The sequence below is a fragment of the Bos indicus genome, chromosome 15 (genome assembly GCF_029378745.1).
Source record: "Bos indicus isolate NIAB-ARS_2022 breed Sahiwal x Tharparkar chromosome 15, NIAB-ARS_B.indTharparkar_mat_pri_1.0, whole genome shotgun sequence".
NCBI lineage: Eukaryota > Metazoa > Chordata > Mammalia > Artiodactyla > Bovidae > Bos > Bos indicus.
The window spans coordinates 27,975,594-28,001,307 of record NC_091774.1 but is presented as its reverse complement, the minus strand read 5'-3'; the positions used below and the strand labels follow the sequence as shown (position 1 = coordinate 28,001,307).

At 38.7% G+C, this 25,714-nt stretch overlaps 1 protein-coding gene across 4 annotated transcripts in view; it reads left to right on the top strand.

Annotated features, from left to right (window-relative positions):
• The window catches only part of SIK3 (SIK family kinase 3), a 264,492-nt gene that overhangs the window by 158,262 nt on the left and 80,516 nt on the right, over positions 1 to 25,714 (top strand). The gene's annotated exons all lie outside the window — the stretch shown is intronic.

The following is a 25,714-nucleotide window of genomic DNA, read 5'->3' as shown; positions in this document are numbered from 1 at the left end:
GTATGGAAAACAAAAGGTGAAACAGCAGATGTAAATCCGTTATCAGTAATTATATTAAGTGCAAATGGGTGGGATAATGTAATGCAAAGGCAATGATTGTTGAACTGAATAAAAACACGTGGTCGATTGTATGCTGTCTACAAGAAACATACTTTAAAGATACCAGTAAACTGAAAGTAAAAGGATGGAAAATGTTACATCATGCAAATAGCAGTGATAAGAAAGCTAGAATATCTATGTTGATATCAGATAAAATAGACTTTAAACACAAAAGACTTTCTTTTTCTACTTACTTCCCTTGTGGCTCAGACAGTAAAGCGTCTGCCTACAATGCAGGAGGACCCAGGTTCGATCCCTGGGTCGGAAGGTCCTCTGGAGAAGGAAATGGCAACCCACTCCAGTACTCTTGCCTGGAAAATCCCATGGATGGAAGAGCATAGTAGGCTACAGTCCACGGGGTCGCAAAGAGTCAGACACGACTGAGCGACTTCACTTGGTCTAGAGATAAAGAGGGATATGATGAGAAGGTAATACGTTAGTATGTAAGCTGTAACAGTTATAAACATATGTGTCTAATAACAGGGCACCAAAGTATATCAAACAACAACTGGCAGAAATGAAGGAAGAAATAGACAGTGACAACAACTGAAAGCTTCAACACCCTTCTTGCAATAATGGATAGAAAAATTAGGCAGAAGATCAACAAGGGAAAAATAAGACTTGGTCGACCAATACCCAACTATACCTAACAGATACTGATAGAATACTTCATCTAATAGCAATACAACATACATGCTTATCAAGTAAACACAGAACATTCTCAAGGATAGACCATATACTAGGCCATAAGACAAACCTCCATAAAATTTAAACTTATTTAGTTTTAGTAGTAATACAAAATATTTTATAGCCACAATGAAATGAAATTAGAAATGAATAGTAGGAAAATTTGGGGAACTCACAAATATGTGCAATTTAAACAGTGTATTTTAAAGTAAGCAATGAGTCAAAGAATAAGTCAAAAGCAAATTCAGAAAGTACTTTGAGATGAATGAAAGTAAGGACAATATTTCAAAACCTGTGGATTGCAACTACCAGGGTTCTTAGAGGGAAGTTTATAACAGTAAAATTATAAGTTTATAACCATAAAATGTGCATAGTAAGAAAGATCAATTACCTAGTCTTCTACCTTAAGACAATGAAAGAGTAAGAGCACCCCAAAACTAAAACAAGCTGAAGGAAGGAAATAATTATAGCAGAAGTTAATGAAAGAATAGAAAAAAATAGAGAAAATCAATGAAAACAAAAGCTGGTTCTTTGAAATGGTCAACAAAATTGGCAAATCTTTAGTTAGATTGACCAAGCAAAAAATGAAACACTCAAATTACCAGAATCATAAATGAAAGAAGAGATATTACTAATGATCCTAAATTAATAACAGTTGTAAAGGAATACTTGAGCAATTATATATCCACAAATCATTTAACTTAGATAAACTGGACAAATTCCTAGATAGATACAAACTGTTGAAACTGACTCAATAGATAAATAATCTGAATATATCTATATCAAGTGAAGAGATTGAAGCAGTAATCAAAAACCACACATAAAAAAGTCCATGTCCAGAGGGCATCACTGCTGAACTCTACCAAATATTTAAAAAGAATTACTAATAACAGCAAACTTTGACAAACTCTTCTTGAAAATAGAAGAGGAGATGTACGTGATGTATGTATACTTGATACTTGACACATACCTGATTCCAATACCAGACAAAGACATCACAAGGGGGAAGAAAAACAACACTACAGACCAGTATCTCTTATGAATATCGTTGCAAAATTCTTCAAAAGGATAGTTACAAACAAAATCTGGCAGCATATAAGAAGAATTATACACTATGACCAAGTGGAATTTATTTACTTGCAAAGAATGCAAAGTTGGTTCACCATATCAGAATTCATGAATATGATCAGTTCAGTTCAGTTGCTCATCATGTCCAACTCTTTGTGACCCCATAGACTGAAGCATGCCAGGCTTCCCTGTCCATCACCAACTCCCGGAGCTTGCTCAAGCTCGTGTTCATCAAGTTAGTGATGCCATCCAAGCATCTTGTCCTCTGTCGTCCTCTTCTCCTCCTGCCTTCAGTCTTTCCTAGCATCAGGGCCTTTTCCAGAGGGTTAGTTCTTCACATCGCCGAAGCTTTGGAGCTTCAGCTTCAACATCAGTCCTTCAAAATGAATATTCAGGACTGATTTCTTTAGGATTGATTGGTTTGATCTCCTTGCAATCCAAGGGTCTCTCAAGAGTCTTCAACAACCACAGTCAAAATCATCAGTTCTTCGGCACTCAACTTTCTTTATGGTCCAACTCTCACATCCATACACGACTATTGGATATACATGAATGTAATATATATCAATAAAAGAAAACACAAGATAACATGATCATCTCCCATGCATCTATGCCCAACCTATGTCAAAAGAGGCAAGAGTATACAATGGAGAAAAGACAGTCTTTTTAATAAGTCAGGCTGGGGAAAACTGGACAGCTACATGTAAAAGAATGTAATTAGAACATCTTCTTACAACCTACACGAAAATAAACTCAGAATAGATCAAAGACCTAAATATAAGGCTATACACTATAAAACTCTTAGAGGAACACATAGGCAGTATACTCTGTGACATAAATCATAGCAATTTTTTTTTGATCCCCCTCCTAGAGTAATGAGAATAAAAACAAAAATAAACAAATAGGACCTAATTAAATTGAAAAGCTTCTGGACAGCAAAGGAAACCATACACAAAACACAAAGACAACCCACAGGCTGGGAGAAAATGTTTGCAAACAAAGCAACCAACAGGAGATTAATCTCCAAAATATACAAACAGCTCATGCAGCTCTATGTCAAAAAACGCTAAACAACCCAATAAAAAAAAAGTGATCAGAAGATCTAAATGGACATTTCTCCAAGGAAGACATGTAGATGGCCAAAAAAACACATGAAAAGATGCTCAACATTACTGATTATAAGAGAAATGCACATTGAGACTACAGTGAGATGTCACCTCACACTGGTCAAAATGGCCATCATCAAAAAGTCTATAAACAGTAAAACCTGGAGAGGGTGTGGAGAAAAGGGAACACCCCTACAATGTGCTGGGGATGTAAATTGGTACAAACACGATGGAGAACAGGATGGAAGTTCCTTAAAAATCTAAAAATAGAATTGCAGTATAATCCAGCACTCCCACTCCTGGGCATATATCCAGAGAAAACTAATCTGAAAGGATACATGCACCCCAGTGCTTATCGCAGCACTAGTTACAATACAATACATGGAAGCAACATAAATGTCCATCAGCGGAGGAGTGGATAAAGAAGATGTGGTACACATATACAGTGGACTATTACTCAGCCATAAAAAAGAATGAAATAATGCCATTTGTAGCAACATGGATGAATGGTTAGTCATCAGTATGTTTAAGGATGAAAGAATAGGTTTAAGGTTGAAACCCTTCATACCATCAGTATTTAAGTTGAAAATGAGGCCACAAAATATGCAAAAGCCACTGTTGATGAAAGACAATTGTGGTATGGCAAAAACCACCACAATATTGTAATTATCCTCCAATTTAAATAAATTAATATTTAAAAAGCTAAGGAAAATAGAAATTTGAAAAAGTAGTAGTGTTAAATGCTGTAGAAAAGTCAACTACGATAAGGACAGAAAAGTAACTTCTGACTTTGTAATGATGTTTTCAGTATTCTTAAAGAGAGCTGTTTTACCAGTGCAGTAAGATTAGAAATTAGAATGTAATGGGGTGAGCTATGAGTGCATAAATGTTATATAATAACTCAATTCTAAAATACATATTGACATAATCATTGAAAATATATAAAAGTGATGGTCAACAGAAGAGTCTGAAATGCAGTACTTGGGTGCAGTCTCAAAAATGACAGAAGGAACTCTGTTCGTTTCCAAGGCAAACCATTCAATATCACAGTAATTCAAGTCTGTGCCCCAATCACTAATGCCAGAGAAGCTGAAGTTGAATGGTTCTATGACCACCTACAAGACCTTCTAGAACTAACATCAAAAAAATGTCCTTTTCATCATAGGGGACTGGAATGCAAAAGTTGGAGGTCAAGCAATACCTGGAGTAACAGGCGAGTTTGGCTTTGGAGTACTAAATGAAGCAGGGCAAAGGCTAACTGAGTTTTGCCAAGAGAACGCACTGGTCATAGCAAACAGCCTCTTCCAACAGCACAAGAGAGAACTCTAAGCTTGGACATCACCATATGGTCAATACCGAAATGAGATTGATTATATTCTTTGCAGCCAAAGCTGTATACAGTCAGCAAAAACAAGACCAGGAGCTTACTGTGGCTCAGATCATGAACTCTTTATTGCAAAATTCAGACTTAAATTGAAGAAAGTAGGGAGTACCACTAGAACATTCAGGTATGACCTAAATCAAATCCCTTACGATTATACAATAGAAGTGACAAATAGATTCAAGGAGTTAGATCTGATGGACAGAGTGCCTGAAGAACTATGGATGGAGATTCATGACATTGTACAGGAGGTGATGATCAAGACCATCCCCAAGAAAGAGAAATGCAAAAAGGCAAAATGGTTGTCTAAGGAGGACTTATAGATAGCTGAGAGAAGAAGAGAAGCTAAAGGCAAAGGGGAAAAGGAAATATATACCCATCTGAATGCAGAGTTCCAAAGAATAGCAAGGAGAGATATTAAGCCTTCCTCAGTGATCAATGGAGAAAAATAGAGGAAAACAATAGAATGGGAAAGACTAGAGATCTCTTCAAGAAAATTAGAGATACCACGCGAACATTTCTTGTAAAGATGGGTACAATAAAGGACAGAAACAGTATGGACCTAACAGAAGCAAAAGATGTTAAGAAGAGGTGGTAGGAATACACAGAAGAACTATACAAAAAAGACCCAGATAACCATGATGGTGTGATCACTCACCTAGAGCCAGATGTCCTGGAATGTGAAGTCAAGTGGGCCTTAGGAAGCATCACTACGAACAAAGCTAGTTGGAGGTGATGGAGTTCCAGTTGAGCTATTTTAAATCCTAAAAGATGATGCTGTGAAAATGCTGCACTCAATGTGCCAGCAAATTTGGAAAACTCAGCAGTGGCCACAGGACTGGAAAAGGTCAGTTTTCATTCTAATCCCAAAGAAAGGGAATGCCAAAGAATGTTCAAACTACTGCACAATTGGAGTCATCTCACAGGCTAGCAAAGTAATGCTCAAAATTCTCCAAGCGAGGCTTCAACAGTACATGAACCAACAACTTCCAGATGTGCAGTCAAGTTGCCAACATCTGCTGGATCATCAAGAAAGCAAGAGAGTTTCAGAAAAATATCTACTTCTGCTTTATTGACTATGCCAAAGCCTTTGACTATATGGATCACAATAAACTGTGGAAAATTCTGAAAGAGATGGGAATACCAGACTACCTGACCTGCCTCTTGAGAAATCTGTATGCAGGCAACAGTTAGAACCAGAATTGGAACAACAGACTGGTTCCAAATTGGGAAAGGAGTATGTCAAGGCCGTATATTGTCACCCTGCTTATTTAACTTCCATGCAGAGTACATCATGCAAAATGCCAAGCTGGATGAAGCACAAGCTAGAATCAAGATTGCCAGGAGAAATATCAATAACCTCAGATATGCAGATGACACCACCCTTATGGTAGAAAGCAGAGAGAACTAAAGAGCCTCTTGATGAAAGTGAAAGAGGAAAGTGAAAAAGTTGGCTTAAAACAACATTCAAAAAACTATAATCATGGCATCCCATCCCATCACTTCATGGCAAATAGATGGGGAAACAATGGAAACAGTGACAGACTTTATTTTCTTGAGCTCCAAAATCTCTGCAGGTGGTGACTGCAGCAATGAAATTAAAAGAGGCTTGCTTCTTAGAAGAAAAGGTATGACCAACCTAGACAGCGTATTCAAAAGCAGAGACATTACTTTGCCAACAAAGGTCCATCTAGTTAAGTGAGTGAAGTTGCTCAGTCGTGTCTGACTCTTTTTGACCCCATCCACCAGGCTCCTCTGTCCATGGGATTTTCCGGGCAAGGGTACTGGAGTGGGTTGCCTTTCCTTCTCCAAAGCTGTGGTTTTTCCAGTAGTTGTGTATGGAATGTGAGAGTTGGAGCATAAAGAAAGCTGAATGCCAAAAAATTGATGCTTTTGAACTGTGGTGTTGTAGGAGACTCTTTGAGAGGCCCTTGGACTGCAAGGTGACCAAACCAGTCACTCCTAAAGGAAATCTGTCCTGAATATTCATTGGAGGGACTGATGCTGAAGCTAAAGCTGCAATACTTTGGCCTTCTGATGCGAAGAACTGACTCATTAGAAAAGACCCCGATGCTGGGAAAGACTGAAGTCAGGAGGGGAAGGGGATGACAGGATGAGATGGTTGGATGGCATGACCATCTTGATGGACATGAGTTTGAGCAAGCTTTGGGATTTGGTGATGGACAGGGAGGCCTGGTGCATTGCAGTCCACGGGGTCACAGAGTCGGGCACGACTGAGCAACTGAACTTAACTGAAAAGTGACAGTATCAGAGTCAAGAATGTCTTCTCTCCAAAGAATAAATATAAAACTAGACTAAATTGTCAGAAACACTCATTTAGGGTTCTGTAAATGAACGAATAGCAAACATCAAATTGAGAAGCTTAATTTATGAAAAGCTTTTAGCTTGTGATAACAACAGTGGGAGGCTTGGCTTTCTTGCCTGAGCCCCTACATCTTTCATCTCTTCCTCTAGGGGAAACGGTGTGATCAAGGTGGGGCTGGCCTTAAGACCAGCATTTTTGTTGCCAGAGGCAGCTGACTTGATTTGAAATGAAAGATGAAAAACTCACACTCAGTTGTGTTGTCAGTGAAAATAGTAATTTTGGTAGAAAACGAATGTTGGGGGCTCAGGCCTTGCTAGCTAGTGTTGTGGCCTTGCTGGGGGTGAGCAGCAGTATGGTCCACTAGCCAGTAATCTAGTAGGGAGACCTTGTTACTGAGAGAACCATAACAGAGTAGGATACCCTTCTCCATTCATCTCTGGTTTACCAGGGGACTGGCATCTACTAGCAAGTCCTGAGAGAGCCCAGCAACGTTTATAGCTGAGGCTGACTTTGAAACTTTCTGAACTTTGAGTGAACTCCTGAATCCACCAATAAATTTGTCAGCAGAAAGTGAAAGGTCTGCTGTCTTGACGACTAAGTGATGTAGACATAGGAATGAGCTCCAGGAAGCCATCCTAAAAAATAAAAGCAAGAACTTTAAAAACTAGCAGAGGTATCAATGGCTACATACCACAGAGAGACAGATTCTCAAATTAACCCTCTTATTTCTTAGAGGGTTACTAAAAAAAACAAGGATGAGCAACAGGAACAATAATCCTCAGGGGGAAAAGTAATAATCTAGAATTGGTTAAATATATTATCTATAATATTCACTTTTATTTAAAAAAAGTTTCAGGGGAGTGGGAATTGACTGAAGGCAATGAAAAAGTAGACTTCAGTTGTATGTGAGTAGTAGACATGTAAATGTGCAATATGATAACACTGTTATATGTTATGTATGAAAGTTGTTAAGACCGTAAATCCTGAGTTCTCATCACAAAACATTTTATTTTCTAGTTTTTTAACTTTGTGTCTATATGACTCTATATGAGATGATGAGTGTTCACTAAAATTATTGTGGTAATCATTTCATGATGTACGTAAGTCAAATCATGGTGCTGCACACCTTAAACTTATATAGTGCTCTATGTCAGTTATACCGCAATAAAACTGAAAGAGACTATGGCTGATTCCTGTTAATGTATGGCAGAAACCATCACAATATTGTGGAGCAATTATTCTTCAATTGAAAATAAATGAATTTGTAATTTCCTTAAAAAAACCTGAAAGAGGGAGAAAAGAAAACCTGGGATCATGTGATCCAAAATCAGAAAGAAAAATAGTCAATGGAAATTTTCTCTGAGTGAGCTTAGATGTTGCTTTTAGCAAAAACTTCTGGCAGTTATTAAATTTGTCCAAACAAAGAAATCGTGTTTAAATAACTAACAGAAAATATGATGACCACGACTTAACAAATAAGGAATCTCAGTAAGGATTTAGAAGCTATTAAAAAAGAAGGAAATGGAAATTCTAGAAAAGCACAATAACTGAGATGAAAAATACACTAGTTGAGTTCAAGAGCAGATTTTAGGTGGCAGGAAAAAAAACAAAAAACAAAACCCTGAGGAACTATCAATAGAAATAATCCAATCTGAAGAACGGAGAGAAGACCATTGAAGAAAAATAATCACAACCTTTGAAATCTGTGAAACAAGATCAAGTTTACCAACATATTTATATTGGGAATTCCAAAAGGAAAGGAGAAAGGGACAGAAAGAATATTTGCAGAAATAGTGGGCAGAGATTTTTAAAGTGTATTATAAAACATCAATTTATAGTCTCAAGAAGCTCATTGAATCTCAAGTAGGATAATTGCAAAAAGATCTACATCTAGATACATCATTGTCAGTTTGCTAAAAGACAAAAAGAATCTTGAAGCAGCAAGAGAAAATTGACTCATCACATACGGGGTAAAAGCAGTATGATTTATAGCTGGATTCTCATCAGAAAAAATGGAGGCGGTGGATTGACATGTTTAAAATGCCGAAATAAAAAACTGAACCATAAATTTTGTATCTAGCAAAAATATCCTTTTAAATGAAGGCAAAATTAAGTCATTTCTAAATAACTATTTATAAAGACAGAGAGTTTCTTGTATAAGCAGATCTGCTGTTATAAGCCATCCCAAAGGAAATGCTCAGACTGAAAGCAAGTAATGCCAAACGGTAACTCATAGCCACACGAGGAAATGAAGAAAATCAGGAAAGATGAATGTATAGGAAATAAAGGAGTATATAAATATAACTTTTCCCTCTTTTATTCTCTTAATTTCTTTAAAAGGCATAAAATGACTTAAAGTAACTATGACACTATTTCTGGATTTCTAGCAGAGATTGATGTAAGTATCTAGAGGAAGTTTGAGGAAATGGAGTTCTGTTGGAGTAACGTTCTGTATTTTACCTAAATCAAGCCAGCATTAATTTGAAGTAGACTGTGATAAATTAAGATGCATGTTATAATCCCTAGAGCATCTACTGAGATAAAAATCAGTCCCATACTTTGAAGGTTAGTACTTAGAAGTCATTTCTCAAATGACTCTTGAGAAAGTCAGCTATAATGGGAAGGAATGAGAGAGAGTTGGTAATGACCACAAAGGAGATACAAGGGGATACTTTCTAGTGCATCAGTGAGGGATTAGTTTTGTGTGAAGAGAGGAAGTGGGTAGACATAGAGTTGAAGGCTGGTAAATTTGCTGAAGTATTTGTGTGAAATCGATAGTTGGGAGATTAAGATTTAGAATCTGAATACCTAATCACTAATTTTTACGAAGAAAATCACTTGTATGGTGAGATGAGATCTTGAAACAGCAACTAAAGGAAATGAAACAGATAGCTACAGGAGACAAGTGGAAGGATTTATAGGCAGCTCGAACAGGCTGGCAGCTGTTGACCTTAATTAACTCTGCTGTGGCTTGTCTTCCATGTTTGTTAGCAGTTCTTGGCAGCTTAGATATCGGAGTGAAGAACATAGATGGTTGGTTTGATCCAGAGTTTTGCATGGTTACTTGAAGTGATGAATAATGATGCTTGGAAGTTTCTGGTCTAGGTGTAAATATTAGTGAGGAACTTTATCCCAGAGTCCTTGGCTAATCAAAACACCAAACTGCTTGAAATAGTAGTTGGCTCCTAATTCCAAGTTCAGTTTCAGATTTGCTAAAAGAGTTGTAGTGAGCTTACCTTTAGTGGCAGTCACACCATATCTGGAATATTTTCTTCAGTTTCAAGTACTATGTTGTATGTCATCAGGACATCTTCATTTAGAAATGTGACGAAGATGGGGAGCACTGTTTGCAATTGTTGGAGTAAAGAGTAGGTTAGAGAAGTCTTTGTGAAGGAAGTAAAGCTTGAACAGAGTTTTCATGTATGAGAAGTTTGCCGAGTCGAAATGACCTCTCCAGCGGGATAACATATATAAAGACCCTAAAGCATGTGACAAGTTGGTGTATTCACAGAACTAGAACTGGTTTCTCAGAGGATTAAGTGATAGACCAGTGGTTTTCAGGTTATCCCAAAAGTTCTGAGGGTTATTTGGAAATGTGTAATATGCTATCTCTGAGAAAGAGGTTATGTGAGGCCCAGCTAGAGAGTCATGCTGTGCCCATAAATATATTCAGCCTACTCCCATGTTTCCCTCATATTCAACAGGAGCATTTCTGCTTTTATACCCAATATGCCACATAAAATTTCATTTAAATAGAAATTAAATTGATTCCCACATAAGATTTCATTTAAATAAATAAGTCTGTGGCCACTAAAAGTTTCTTCTGTTATTAGATGATAGTGAGCTATGGGAGAGCTTTAAGCAAGGGCGAGAATTCAGTTTGACTTGTTTAAGAAACGGTATTTTGATGGCAATATAAGGATATATTTGAAGGAGAGGGGTCTGCAAGAGCACTTAGAAGGCTACTGCAGTAAGACAGATGAGAACTGAGAATTGTCTGATGAGTAATGCCCATGGGGGTAGAGAAATGGATTATAGATAGAGTTCAAGTGGGATTGTTAGTGGTTAAGAGTATGGATAGAGTCCGACTGCTTGATTCAAATCCCAGTTCCTTTACTTACTGCCTTTGTAATAGTGGGCAAAATTTTTAACTTCACTGCCTCTGTCTTTAAAATGAAGATAATAATAGTAATACTAATGATGATGATGAAGACACCGCTTATCTCCAAAGGTTGTTGTGAGGATTATATGAGTGTTTGTAAAGTGCTAGTCAGTTTAAAGACTTGTACAACATGTCCACAGCATCATTATGTACCAGGCAATATTCTAAACATTTTTATGAGATGTAACTAACATGACATAAAATCATGTGCAATAATTTGAGAGACAGTTGGCAAAGAAATTCAAACCACTAGCAATAAAGTAAATAATGTGTGGGTCTTTGGGCTTAGGCTCAAAGGAAGGCAAGTGAGATCAGGATGAATGATCGTACATAGGAGGAATTTTAAACGCTAGAGATTTAGATGAAGTTAAAAAGCAAGTGTGTTGGGCATAACAAGATCAAAGAGATGAAAGTCTGAAAGTGTACCCAGTACTGTAGCCACCGTGTGCATTTGAAATGTATTCATAGATAGTGCAGCTGAGGAGCTGAATTTTGAATTGAATTAACATTTAAAAACCGAAGCAGTTTTAGGAGAACTCAGAGAGTTAGCCAGCTTCAAAGCTGAGCACCCAAGTCTGTCCTCTCTTCTGGCGCCACCTGCAAGCTCAGGAATTTCCCAGTACCACCGTCACCTTTGATGATTTGCTAAAAGTACTCATAGAAGTCACTGAAAGCTGTTTAACTCACAGTTACAGTTTATTACAATGAAAGGATTCAGATTAAAATCATCTAAGGGAAGAAGCACAGAGTCCATGAGAAGTACCAAACACAGAACTTTTATTTTCCTCTCCCCACAGAATGTCTTACTCTCCTGGTGTTGATATGTGATAGTATGCAGAGTCTTGTCCATAGAGAAGCTCACCTGAGCCTCTGTGTTCAGAGTTTCTGTTTTACATAGGAAAGGTTGATTGACTGATTAAATACTTACATGGTTGACCTCTGTCTCCAGGCCAGCTGACCCAAAGCTCCCACCCTAAGTCACATTTTTTGTTCTAGTATGGCCGGCTCACACCCTAAGACTATGTGGGTATGGCCAGTCCCTTGCTAACTCATCTTGTTAGACTACCTGGTATGTTCCAAGGTCCCCAGGCAGAGACACTCCCATGAAGCATACACTCCAAAGGCCCAGACCTCTGGAAGCCAAAGGATAAAGCCAGGCTATCATGCTGGGCAAGGCCAGTTCTTTATTATACATAGTGTAAAACATTTTCCCATTGAACCCAATTCTTATTTTTGTAAAATTACATTTTGCCTTGACTATAAGCAATGTCTGGCTTGAAATGTATGCTGTAAGTGTAAAATACACACTGGAGTTTGAAGACTTAGTATGAAAGAAAGAAGATAACCTCTCATTGCCAGTATGCATGTGTTTTACATGTTTCAGTGATTATATTTTTGATATATTGGTTAAAATAAAATAAATCCTTCAAGTTAATTTCAAAATGAATCATTTTTTAAAATGTGACTACTAGAAAACCTTTAATTATGTAAATGGCTCACATTTTATTTCTATTCAACATTGCTGATCTAGAAGGTTATATTGAGAGAGAGGGGCATATACTATTGAAGTTTAGAATTTCAGAGGTATAAAACTATCAGGCAGACACAAGTGCAAGGTGTGGCCGTAAGAAACCTGCTGAATTTTGGTGGAGTTATAGGTCGCTGTAGACAAGGTTCAGGCAAACAGGTTAAATTATCAGATAAATTATCCTCGAGGCTATGAACATTGCCTAAGCAACTGGCAGACTCTGTGTGGAGCTGTGGACTGTGAAATGAGTTTCATTGTCTTTGATAAGGGAGTTCCCAGGTAGCTCAGCTGGTAAAGAATCCTCCTGCAATGCAGGAGACCCTGGTTCAGTTCCTGGGTGGGGAAGATCCGCTGGAAAAGGGATAGACTAACCACTCCAATATTCTTGGGTTTCCCTGGTGGCTCAGCTGCAGTGTGGGAGATTTGGGTTTGATTTCTGGGTTGGGAAGATCCCCTGAAGAAGGGAATGGCTACTCACTCCAGTATTCTGGTTTGGAGAATTCCATGGACTGTGTAGTCCATGGGGTCACAAAGAGTCAGACACATTGATAAATGTGAAGGCAAAAGAGACAGAAAGGGGTTTACCAGATGCCCTCACATGTTCCTAGTATGAAGCTAGTGGGGACTTCAATTTCCTAATCCCATATAGAGTACTGTCCTTTTTTTCTTCACAAGGTCTCTAAAGGGCTTGTTGTCCACAGAGAAATTGTTTGGGAGGTGTCAGAGCACAAGATACAAAAGCCCAGCCATGCTTCTTTGCCCCATTAGTTGCTACTCAACTTTTATAACCCTTCTCAAAATGTTATGCTTTCTGTGAACTCTGCCCTGATTGTGCTAGAGATTTATTGCCTTTTTCCTTCTTCCTCTGAGCACACCTTTACTGTAGCACTGTTTGCAGTAAGTTTTTCTTTTTCTTTTTTCTTTTATGTTTCTGTGTCATTGACTTACACTAGACTGAGTAATTCAGACAGTACTGTCTTGACTGATCACTTTTCTCGGTGGTTCTTTTGCCAGACCCTCCTCATCTTCCTGACATCTAAATTTTGGAGTGTGCCTGGTTCAGTTGCTTGGACCTCTTTTCTTCTATGCACATCTACTCCCTTGTTGATTTTTATGACCATGCAGCTTCTGACTTCCAAATTTTAAGACTCCAGTCTGACTTGTTCTCTGAATTCCTGGTTTATATACTTAGCTGTTTGCTCAATATCTCCCCTTGGTCTGATGGACCATATGTCTTAACATGTGCAGACTGAACTCTTGGTTTCATTCACCAACTTTTTCTTTTCACCAGTCTTTCCTCTCTCAATAACCACAACTCTGTGCATCTAGCTCCTCACACCAGAAGCTTCTACAGAGTCATACTTAATTTCTCTTTTACTTTCATACCTCAGACCAAAGCCGTCAGTAAATCGTGGTGACTCTGCCTTCAGAATATTTGCTGAATCTGGTCACTTATCATCACCTCAACCAATACCAACCTGATTGAAGTCATAGTCATCTCTTGCTAGGATTACTGCAGTAGCCTTTATCCAGTCTCTCTGAATCTGCTCTGATTCCTCTATGGCAGCTAGAGTGGTTCTTTTAAAGTAAAAGTGGAATGTTCCCACTCAGCTCTCTACTTCTATCAGCTTTCTCTTCTGTTTGGGCTTCCCTGGTAGCTCAGCTGGTAAAGAATCTGCCTGCAATGCAGGAAACCCTGGTTCAATTCCTGGGTTGGGAAGATGTGCTGAAGAAGGAATAGGCTACCCACTCCATACTAGGCCAGTATGCTGGCCTGGAGAATTCCATGGACTGTATAGTTCATGGGGTCACAAAGAGTTGGACATGAATGAGCGCCTTTCACTTTCACTCTTTTTCATCTGTTGGGAATAAGTGCACAGTCTATAAACCTCTGTGTTATGTGGTCTCCAGCAGCCTCTGTGACCTCAGCACCTAGTATGCTCCTGCCTTTTCATATTGACATCTCTTTCTTGTTTGTTAAACTCTGGATATGTTCCCACTTTAAGGTCTTGATATATTCCATTTCTTCTTCCCAAAATACTCTCCCCAGATATCTACATGGCTCTCTCGTCCATTTCCTTCAGGTCTCCTATCAAATGTTACCTTATTAGAGAGGACTTCCTTGGTGGCTCAGATGGTAAAGCATCTGCCTACAATGCGGGAGACCCGGGTTCAATCCCTGGGTCGGGAAGATCCCCTGGAGAAGGAAATAGCAACCCACTCCAGTATTCTTGCCTGGAAAATCCCATGGACGGAGGAGCCTGATAGGCTACAGTCAGTCCATGGGGTTGCAAAGAGTCAGACACGACTGAGTGACTTCACTTCACTTTGCTAGCCGTACTGTCTGAAATCTCACTCTTCCTATTGGCCCACTACTCTCTAGTTCCTTTTCTGCTTTATTCTTCTTCTTGGTTTTTATTGACAACAGACATATATAAAGCCTCATAAACTATAAGCCTCATAAGAGTAAGGACTTTGTAAATTTTGAGCCTGGCTAATAAACAGTACTTAGAATAGTTCCCATAGAGAATATATGCTTATTAAATATTTATTGATCTGCTGAATGAAAGACAGAGTGAATGAAAGAATGTCACTAGATTGCATTGTGACGATTGAATCTTATCTGTGTGTTAAGTGTTTAATGCAGTGTCTAACAAATTTATTTCATTGTTTCACAAAGATAACCAAGTCAGACATGGAATTTTCATGTTATTCCATACACATTTCAGCTCAAGGAGTTTTTGACATGGAAGGAAAAATACCTTTTTGTTTTCTGGATAACAACAGAGAGAGACTTATTAAAGACTATGAATTCTAAGCAATGTAATCGGCATTGCATTGCACAGTCACTAAGTCAGGTCCGACTCCTTGCAACTCCAAGGACTGTAGCCCTCCAGGCTCCTTTGTCTATGGGATTTTCCAGGCAAGAATACTTGGGTTGCCGTTTCCTTCTCCAGGGGATCTTCCTGACCCAGGGATCAAACCTGTGTCTCCGGCATTGACAGGCGGATTCTTTACCGCTGAGCCACAGGGAAGTGCTGAAGCAATGTAATACTCTTCAATAAATGGTTATTGAATGAGCATTTATTGCTCATTCAATTGATTTATTGAAATGATCATTGCATACTGTTTGACACTATATTATAAAGGGGCAGCCATGACAACGTGGGTCTGTTTAACTTTACAAACAGAACTGAGAAACTGGTTAGTTTTGTAAACCACTAAACTCATAATTTTAAATTTCCACAGAATGATTTCTTTAGATATACATCCCCAGACTTCCTATTTGAGACCATGAAGTCATAAATCCAGCACTTTATCAAGAAAAGTTTCCTGAATACCAGGCAGAATTCATAGGCATTTAAAATAAATTATTAACTTAACAGTACTGTGTTGAAGTGTGTATGATTTATTATGGACATTCTCAGAGCCTTAAAAATAACATTTCCTAAAGGTGCCAACATGTATGGAACCCAGAAGTTCTCACACAGCCATTTATTTATGCCATGGGATTCTCAGACACCAACAGAGTAGAAATGGAAAAGACCAAATTGTGTAACTAGAGGCTTTAGAAATAGCTGAGAAAAGAAGAGAAGTGCAAGGCAGAGAAGAAAGGAAAAGATATACCCAACTGAATGCTGAGTTCCAAAGAATAGCAGCAAGGGGGAGATAACATGCATTGTTCATTTTCTTCTTAAATGAACAATGCAAAGAAATAGAGGAAACAATACAATGGGAAAGACTAGAGATCTCTTCAAGAAAATTATAGATACCAAGGGAACATTTCATGCAAAGATGGACACAATAAAGGACAGAAATGGTAAGGACCTAACTGAGACGTAAGAGATTAAGATGAGGTGGTAAGAATACACAGAAGAACTGTACAAGAAAGGTCTTCATGACCTGGATAACCATGATAGTGTGGTCACTCACCTAGAGCCAGACATCCTGGAGTTTGAAGTCAAGTGGGTGTTAGGAAGCATTAGTGCAAACAAAGCAAGTGTAGGTGATGGAATTACAGTTGAGCTATTTCAAATCCTAAAAGACGATGCTGTTAAAGTGCTGCATTCATTATGCCAGCAAATTTGGAAAACTCAGCAATGGCTACAGGACTGGAAAAGGTCAGATCTCATTCCAGTCCCAAAGAAGGGCAATGCCAAAGAATGTCCAAACTACCACACAATTGTGCTCATCTCATATGCTAGCAAGATATTGCTCAAAATCGTTCAAACTTGGTTTCAGCAGTAAGTGAACCGAGAACTTTCAGATGTACAAGCTGTGTTTTGAAAAGGCAGAGGAACCAGAGATCAAATTGCCAACATCCACTGGATCATTGAAAAAACAAGAGAATTCTAGAAAACATCTACTGCTTCATTGACTACACTAATGCTTTTGACTGTGTGGATCACAACAAACTGGAAAGTTCTTAAAGAGATGGGAATAGCAGACTGCTTTACCTGCCTCCTGAGAAACCTGTATGAAAGTTAAGAAGCAACAGTTAGAACCGGACATTAAACAAAATGGTTGTTGACTGGTTCAGAATTGGGAAAGGAGTATGCAATGCTGTGTATTGTCACCCTGCTTATTTAACTTATATGCGGAGCACATCATGCAAAATGCCACACTGGATGAGTCCCAGGCTGGAATCAAGATTGCTGGAAGAAAATCAACAACCTCAGATATGCAGATGATACCACCCTTATGGCAGAAAGTGAAGAGAAACTAAAGAGCCTCTTGATGAAGGTGAAAGAAGAGACTGAAAAAACTGGCTTAAACTTCAACGTTCAAAAAACTAATGGCATCCAGTCTCATCACTTCATGGCAAATAGATGGGGAAAAAATGAAAACAGTGGCAGATTTTATTTTCTTGGGCTCCAGAATCACTGCAGGTGGTGACTGAAGCCATGAAGTAAAAAGGCGCTTGCTCCTTGGAAGGAAAGCTATGACAAAGCGAGACAGCGTATTAAGAAGCAGAGACATCACTTTGCCGACAAAGGTCCCTCTGGTCAAAACTATGGTTTTTCCAGTAGTTATGTTCAGATATGAGAGTTAGACCATAAAGAAGGCTAAGCGCTGAAAAATTGATGCTTTTGAACTGTGGTGCTGGAGAAGGCTCTTAGAGTTCCTTGGACTGCAAGGAGATCAAGCCAGTCAATCCTATAGGAAATCAACCCTTAATATTCATTGGAAGGACTGATGCTGAAGCTGAAGCTGCAATACTTTGGCCATCTGATGCGAAGAACTGACTCATTGGAAAAGACCCTGATTCTGGGAAAGATTGAAGGCCAGAGGAGAAGGGAATAACAGAGAATGAGATGGTTGGTTGCAATCACCGACTCAATGGACATGAGTTTGAGCAGACTCTGAGAGACAGTGAAGAAAAGGAATCCTGGCTTGCATGGGGTCATAAAGAGTCGGACAGGACTTAGTGACTGAACACCGAACAGCAACATGTACTAGATACTAGGTGTTACATATGTTAGCTTGCAGCCTCCCACATGTTTGAGAACACTGTCACATTGTTTATTTGAATACACTGCTATGTGCTGGGTGGTGGCTGTTGTAACATGCTTTTCTTATTTAATCTTCAAAGCATTCTATATATTTTTATAACTAAAATACTATTTTAGTTATATAAATTAGTTTATAGTTTATATTAGTTATATAAATTATTTACTCCCTTTGGTTAGAAAAACTAGCTGTTTTTTAAGGCTTTACTGACAAGTCAGTATTACTGACTTCATAAAATAATCTATTTCCTTCTCTAATTAATTTTCTATTCATTGTTCTTCATTCTTTTGTTTTATTTTCTTAATATCAGACTTTTTAGCATTTATATTTGTAACCTGCCCAAAATATGAGGGAGCTGCCTGTGCTTAATGCTTAAAAAATTACAGTTCAATGACTTCGCTTTACTGCTAAAGATCCATTCATAGTTGTTGTCTAGCTATCTTGCTGATTTTATCATGACGTAAAAATAAATGCCCCAGAGAATGAGCAAAAGGTATATTTTTACATGGCTCCTATATTAATATTTTTTGAGGGTTTTCTGAACTGTTTATTGTTAACCTTCTTTGGAAAATGAACTTTTTCTGACAAAATGAAGCTACTAGAAAAATAAAGATATTTTAATCATAATATTTAAAATATTTGAGTTATATAAAGAGATTTTTAGTTCATTTTTAGAATTAAGGCATAGTAATTCAGTGTGCTTTCAAACTTTGATGTTCTGATATGTGTGTGTGTGTGTGTGTGTGTGTGTGTGTGCGTGCACGCGCATTTATGGGGGTAAGGAGGGGGAGAGAGATTAAAAAAAAAAAAACCTGGTAAAATATATATAGTTTTTCATTGTAACCATTTTTTAAGAAATATTTACTTTTTAAATATATATACATTTTTTCATCGTAACCATTTTTTAAGAAGTATTTACTTTTTTGATCTGGCCGCCCTGGGTCTTCGTTGCTGCACACGGACTTTCTTTAGCTGCGGCCAGTGGAGGCTGCTCTCCAGCTGCAGTGCTTGGGCTTCTTCTGCGGTGGCTTCTCCCTGCAGAGCACAGGCTCTGGGCATGCGGGTTTCGGTAGCTGTGTCACACAGGCTTAGTTGCCCCACGGCATGTGAGATCTTCCTGGACCAGGGATCGAACCAGTGTCCCAGGCATTGTGAGGTGGATTCTTAACCACTGAACCAAACAGGGAAGCGCCATTGTAACCGTGTTTTAAGTATATAGTTCAGTGGCATTAATTATGTTGATATTATTGTGCTACCATCAGCAACATCCATCCACAGAATTCTTTTCATCTTCTAAAACTGAAACTTTGTACCCATTAAATAACAACTCCCCATTTACCCCTCTCCCATCCCTTGACAACTACCATTCCCTTACAAGTAACCATTTTAAGAAGTTTCCCATTTAATATTACTTCTTTTCAGAAATATAAATATATACATGTATACCCTTATACATATTTGTATTTCCTCTTCCTTACCACACAAACGGAAGCACACTATACATATTATCCTAGACCTTATATGGAATTGTGGATGGAAACCTATCCATGGACTAAGAATCCCTGGTCTAGATGAATGAATAAAGAAGATGTGGTATGTATATACAATGGAATATTACTTAGCCATAAAAAGGAATGGAACTACATCATTTGTAGTGATATGGATGAACCTAGAGTATGTCACCTCATGCGAAGAGTTGACTCATTGGAAAAGACTCTGATGCTGGGAGGGATTGGGGGCAGGAGGAGAAGGGGACGACAGAGGATGAGATGGTTGGATGGCATTACCGACTCAATGGACGTGAGTCTGAATTCCGGGAGCTGGTGATGGACAGGGAGGCCTGGCGTGCTGCGATTCATGGGGTCGCAAAGAGTCGGACACGACTGAGCGACTGAATTGAACTGAGAGTCTGTCATACAGACTGTGAAGTAGGTCAGAAATAAAAAAAAACAGATATTGTATATTAATGCATATATATGGAATCTAGAAAAATGGTACTGATGAACATATTTTCAGGGCAGGAATAGAGATTCAGAGCTAGAGAAGGGACTTGTGGACACAGTGGGGGAAGGAAAGGATGGGACAGATTGAGAGTAGCATTGAGATATATATATATATATATACACTACTAAAATAGGTAGCAGGTGGGAAGCTGCTGTATAGCACAGGAAACTCAGCTCAGTGCTCTAGAGGGATGGCAGTGGGGTAGGAGGGAGGCTCAAGAGAGAGGGTATGTATACTTATGGCTGATTCACATTTTGTACAGCAGACCCTAACACAACATTGTAAAGCAATTATACTCTGATTAAAAAAAAAAGAAGAACCCCTGGTCTAGAGGAAGAGGCATACATGTTGAGAAACAACTACAATGCAGTTGCTCACTGATGTTACAAAGTATATGGACCAAATGCCATTCGATATAAAATATGGACCAGTTCTTCTAGGACTTCCCTGGTAGCTCAGGCGGTAAAGCGTCTGCCTACAATGAAGGAGACCTGGGTTCCATCCCTGGGTCGGGAAGATCCTCTGGAGAAGGAAATGGCAACCCACTCCAATGCTCTTGCCTGGAAAATCCCATGGACTGAGGAACCTGGTAGGCTGCAGTCTGTGGGGTCGCAAAGAGTTGGACATGACTGAGCGACGTCACTTTCACTTTCTTCTAGGGTAGATGAGTATGTTAGGGAAAGCTTCAGAGACATGATTTTAAAGAATCATTTTAAAGAATGAGCTAGACTTGGAGCCTACAGATTATGCTAGGAATCAGAGAAGAACCTCTGTAAGACAAAATTAGCTAACCCACCTTGGCTAGTATATTGATATAGCATGAAAAACATTTTTACTGCATCTGAGAAGTCTGAATGACATTCTTAAAAGGCATTTTAGGATATATGGGATTCTGTTTCACAGGCTGCCTGGGCTTATACTTAAGTCTAGAAGTATTTTTTTAAGAAACTATAAGAAAACAAATCCTCCTTTATACATTAATGTGAATAGACCTCATATCAAAAGAATGGCATGTTTTTAATAGCCTTAACATAAACTATGCTTAGTTTACAAACTTTGTTAGTGGTAAATTAAAGAGTAAAAAAAAATAGTTTTTATAAAAGTTTATAGTCTATCCTCTGATAGTTATTCCTAGAGTTAATCTATAATTAATGAGCATTCATCACATGCAAAGGTCTCTTTTCTATGCAGTAGGGAGGCATAGGAAAAAATAGAAATTGTTCTAGCCTAAAGCTTTTAGAACTAAAGCTTATCTTGTGGCTGTGTGTCACCAAAAAAAATGTGTTTTCTCAGAACACTGAAGCAAAAGGTTTAGTATTTGGGATAGACAGAAAAAAATAGTATGCATTTTGTTTTTATACCTGCAAGAATGCTTAGTTATGAGCAACTCCGAATAATTATTTATCTTGGTTGCAGTGGTAGTTCCACAAATCTATACATATGATAAAATGACGTAGGAGTATACACATATTCGAACCATGTCAAATTCTGGCTTTTGATATTGTTCTATAATTATGTAAGATTGGACTATTGGAGGAAACGGGGTGAAGGATACATGGGATTTCTCTGTACTATCTCTACAACTTCCTGTGAATCTGTAATTATTTCAAAAGAAAAGGTTAGGGGAAAAGCTTCCTACTTTGGCTGTCATTTTGAGAGTAGATTGTGGTGGGCCAGGGGCAGAATCGGGGGTACTGGTTAGGAGAAGTATTCTGAGGTTTTGCAGAAATCCAGAAGGCCGATAAATGGCTATTGGACTAAATCGGTGGCACTGGAGTAGGGCGGGGAGAGGGGTGGGGATAGTTGAGTTCTGGATGTGTCTTGATAGCAGAGTTTATAAAATCTGCTGATGGACTGGATGCGAGATGTGGGAGAAAGAGAAGGAAAGACAACAGCAGGGTTTGGGGCCTGGACCACTGGAAGGATGAAAGAAAGAGATGGTAACAAGAAGCAGCAGCAAGTAGAGAAGCCTGGTATGAGGTAGTTGGATTCTTGTCAAGGAAAAACAAATAACAAGCCCTCTTCCTCTAGTGCCTGGCAGCTCGGGGCGTCCAAGGGTTAGGGACAGTGTGATATTTAAGTGAGTGCACTCTTGTTAACCTGCTACCAGGCAGCTGGGTTATCTTGGCCTCGCCTTGGCTCTTTTGGAAAGAAGCATGTGTTTGATAAACAGGAAGTTGTTTCCATGGGTGTAGAAAGACGAAATGATAGAACCGAGTGGCACAGCAGAGAACCGCTGGCTGTGGTTAGCCTGGAAGGGGCAGAGATGCTTGCAGGTAGCCACCTAGCTTAGCACACAAGCCGCCTTTTCCCCATTCTAGACTGAGTTATTTCTTCATCATGAAAAATGGAAAGTCTCTGCCCTGTTGCTTGACCTGCTGTCAGGGAAGGTTCATTTTCAGCTCGTGTTTGGGTCAGGTACGAGTCGTGGACCTAGCAGACAAATGGAGACACTGTCTGTTTATAGTGGAAAAGTGACTTATTTTAAGAAGCGTTGGCTCCCCACCACTACCCCATTAGTGGCATGCCTCTGACACTCCAGTGAGCTGGGCTAAGGATGTTAAGACTGCCTTGTGTGTATTTTTGCTCTTTGAAAGGTTAGAATCTAAATGTACCACAAGATATTTCTTCTTGAGTCAGATTGGGACAAAATTACAAGCAGTGAATTCTGAAGCAAACTTTATAAATGCTGGTGCCTGAATACTTTTGAAACTTCAGAATGCATTCCCTCTGCTTCTAATAATATACTCTTCATGAGGTATATATATATAAATCCCTTAGTGTCACTAACTTTTTTTTTTTTTTTTTTTTACTTTGTAAGGAAAAACAGATAAAAAAGATTATAGAAATCCGGTGCCAAGTGATTTATGGTGATTGAAAAGTGAGAAAGAGAACTTGGACTCCTTACTTTTTTGTTGTTTGTTTTTATAGTTTTTATTTCATAGTTTTCTTGTAATAAGAGCTAGAAAACAGGAGAACTGTTTTCTCCTTCTAATTGAGAGTCACTGCATCTTTGTCAGGGTTGAAATGGTTGAAGTTATGATAGAGGATACCTTTAAATTTGCAGGTACAGTGGGAACTAAGTAGATTAGTAGTTAATTGATGGTGAAAAGGGGTTTACTGTGACGGATTGCATATTGTCTAGACTCGGGTGAGTGGGTGGGGGTACGAGTCTAGGAATACAGGAAGCTAGTGTCCGAGCAGGGTGGGTTGCTTGGGACTAGTGATGTGGGTGGGATCTTGCCCAGTATTTCGGAGAACTAGCTCACTAAGCTGTCCAGAAGAAGCAGAACAACTCTTTAGAGTTCCTTGCAACTGGGTGTCTCCTGACAAGTTTCAAAATGTGTTTTACTTTGAATGTTAAAGTGGTTCAGGAGCTGTTTCGTATCATTTGCCTTCTGAAATTACCCCAGTGTGTTTTCCAGCACTGGGACTTTGTGTTAAGTCCAGGCTGGCCTCCTGCTCTGGGTTTCTTCACTAGAAGTTAAATATCATATTTGAACTGGAAGAATTTTTGCTACTTGCCTATGGAGCATTCATGAACATAAAGCAGCCATTTGTCAGCAGGCAGCTGAAAGGCAGTTTCAGCAGGGACTGCAAACCACTGCAGGCTCTTGGCTTCCTGGCACACCCACCAGACCCTAAGGTTTACGCCGAAAGCAAACTAACAGGACTGTGGGCTGTAGGTGGGGGGAGTGGTGGTAATAAGATGGGCAAAAATAAAAGCAGAGGCTGGAGTCTGAATGACATTGAGCCAGTATGAAGGTCCTGTATGTGGGGAAGAACACAACACTCCCCAAAAAAACTTAAACATCAAACACAATGGCTCAGAAAAAACATCTGATGTTTACAGCTAACACATTTTAAAAAAAGTAAATTGTGTGTATCTTTTTTATATTCATAGCTATAGGGATACTGTAGATATCTTTAGGGAAAGTGAAAGTGTTAGTTGGTTAGTCGTGTCCAACTCTTTGCCACCCCATGAGCTATAGCCTGCCAGGCTTCTCTGTCTATGGAATTCTCCAGGTAAGAATACTGGAGTGGGTTGCCAGTTCCTTCTCCAAGGGATCTTCCCGACCCAAGGATCGAACCAGGTCTCCTGCATTGCAGACAGATTCTTTACCATCTGAGCCGCCAGGGAAGCCTTCTTTTGTGAAAGTGCTATATAATTTAAGCTGTGTTTCCCAGTGTGCTGTCTCAAATACCTTGTAACCAGAACCATGTAACATTGACAGTTGGTGTATAATAATAAAGATCAATTTTGAGCACTACAGTATCTTGAACAAAGAGCCTTACGATCTGTTAACCAAATGCTGAAATAGCATTTATGTAGTATTGAGTGGAACTTTTTTTTTTAAATAGCTTTTTAAAAAATGTCTTTGGAAGTTAAAATTTTGTCATATATGATAACTCTTAGTCAAAGTACGAGTATATTCCCAAATATGCTGTCCTTTCTTTGGCCATAGCATGTAACAGAATTTATTTCTGTTTAGCAGATCAAGAGATAGAGATATTGGCAGTATAAATGATTCATCCAAGGACAACCAATGTGTCATTCTAGAGATGAAACAGAACTAGTCTGCATTCCACCAGCTCCTGGCCTGTGTAACATTTTTGAGAACTTTCCAATCATTTTAGGAAAACAAAGTACTTGGAAAATATAAAGATTTTTTTTTTAATAAAAGAAAATCACTTATTTTGGAAATTGCTAAATTAATCATTCTGTTGTGTTTAAGAAGCTCTTTGATGTGTTCTGGTAATTAGTATTTACTGCCAGATGAATGTCTCCTGGGCATTTTAATTAATGGGTGGCTTGGCCAAATGAGCTTCTGATGGTAAACCTTCATAAGGGCTTATTTTTGTGTTTCTCAAGAATAGCTGTCTCTTCAAAGCTCTTTAATTAGACAGAGTTTAGCAGCTAAAACACATTATTAGAATAATTAGGCCTTGGATTAAGAGCAGTAGTGGGTCAAAGGAGCAGGTACTGTTCGAGAATGGACTCTTGCAGTGGTGCACGGTGTCCACTTCTGATGGATGTCCAGTTCTTCAGCAGCTTATGTTCACTCCTTGTCCCTCTCTGAGGCTTTTATGTTGTTTGAAGTTCATTTGACAGGTCATACCAGAAGCCTAAACATACCAATGTGTGAGCTCATTTATCACCACCTCCAAACTCTGGTGGAAAGCTATATCCTAGTCCTATTAATATCTAAGCTAAAGTCTTCTTATTTTCTCTTTATTTCTACCAAATTGGTAATCGTAGCCATAATAATGATTGTTTTTGAGGGAAATGCGTCAAAGATTTTGTTTGGGGGTCATTGATAACTCTTAACAATTATAGCAGCTTCTTTGAGGAGTCTTTCTTAATAAATAATCTACTTATAACATTGTTCTTTAAATTACTGTTGTATTTGGTCTCCAAAGTTTTATTTTCTTTGTGGTCAGAATGTTGTTCGAATTGTTTGAGAATCTGCTGTGTAGATGAATTATCATTTTTCCTCCTCTTCTTTACACCCTCTTCCCCCATTTCTTGTCCTAAGCTCTTAATCTTGTTAGTCTTTACTAGAGCATATATTTTATTTCAGAATTCTTCTCTGTGGTGAAAGAAAGAAATATCTGACTGGTCTCATGGGGGTTTGAGATGGTGCCAGAACAATCGGGTAGTGTTACTGAAACTACTATTAGAAAACAAACAATAATATAGTCACTTATATTGTCTAATTTTTCACTTTCCCACTATCTCAGGATGCTTATGATGGCAAATGCATCTTTTCCCAAGCTGGATCAGTTGGTTTAAGGATAGTGCTGAGAGGCTATTACAGATTTCAAACGGAGCAAACTGTGT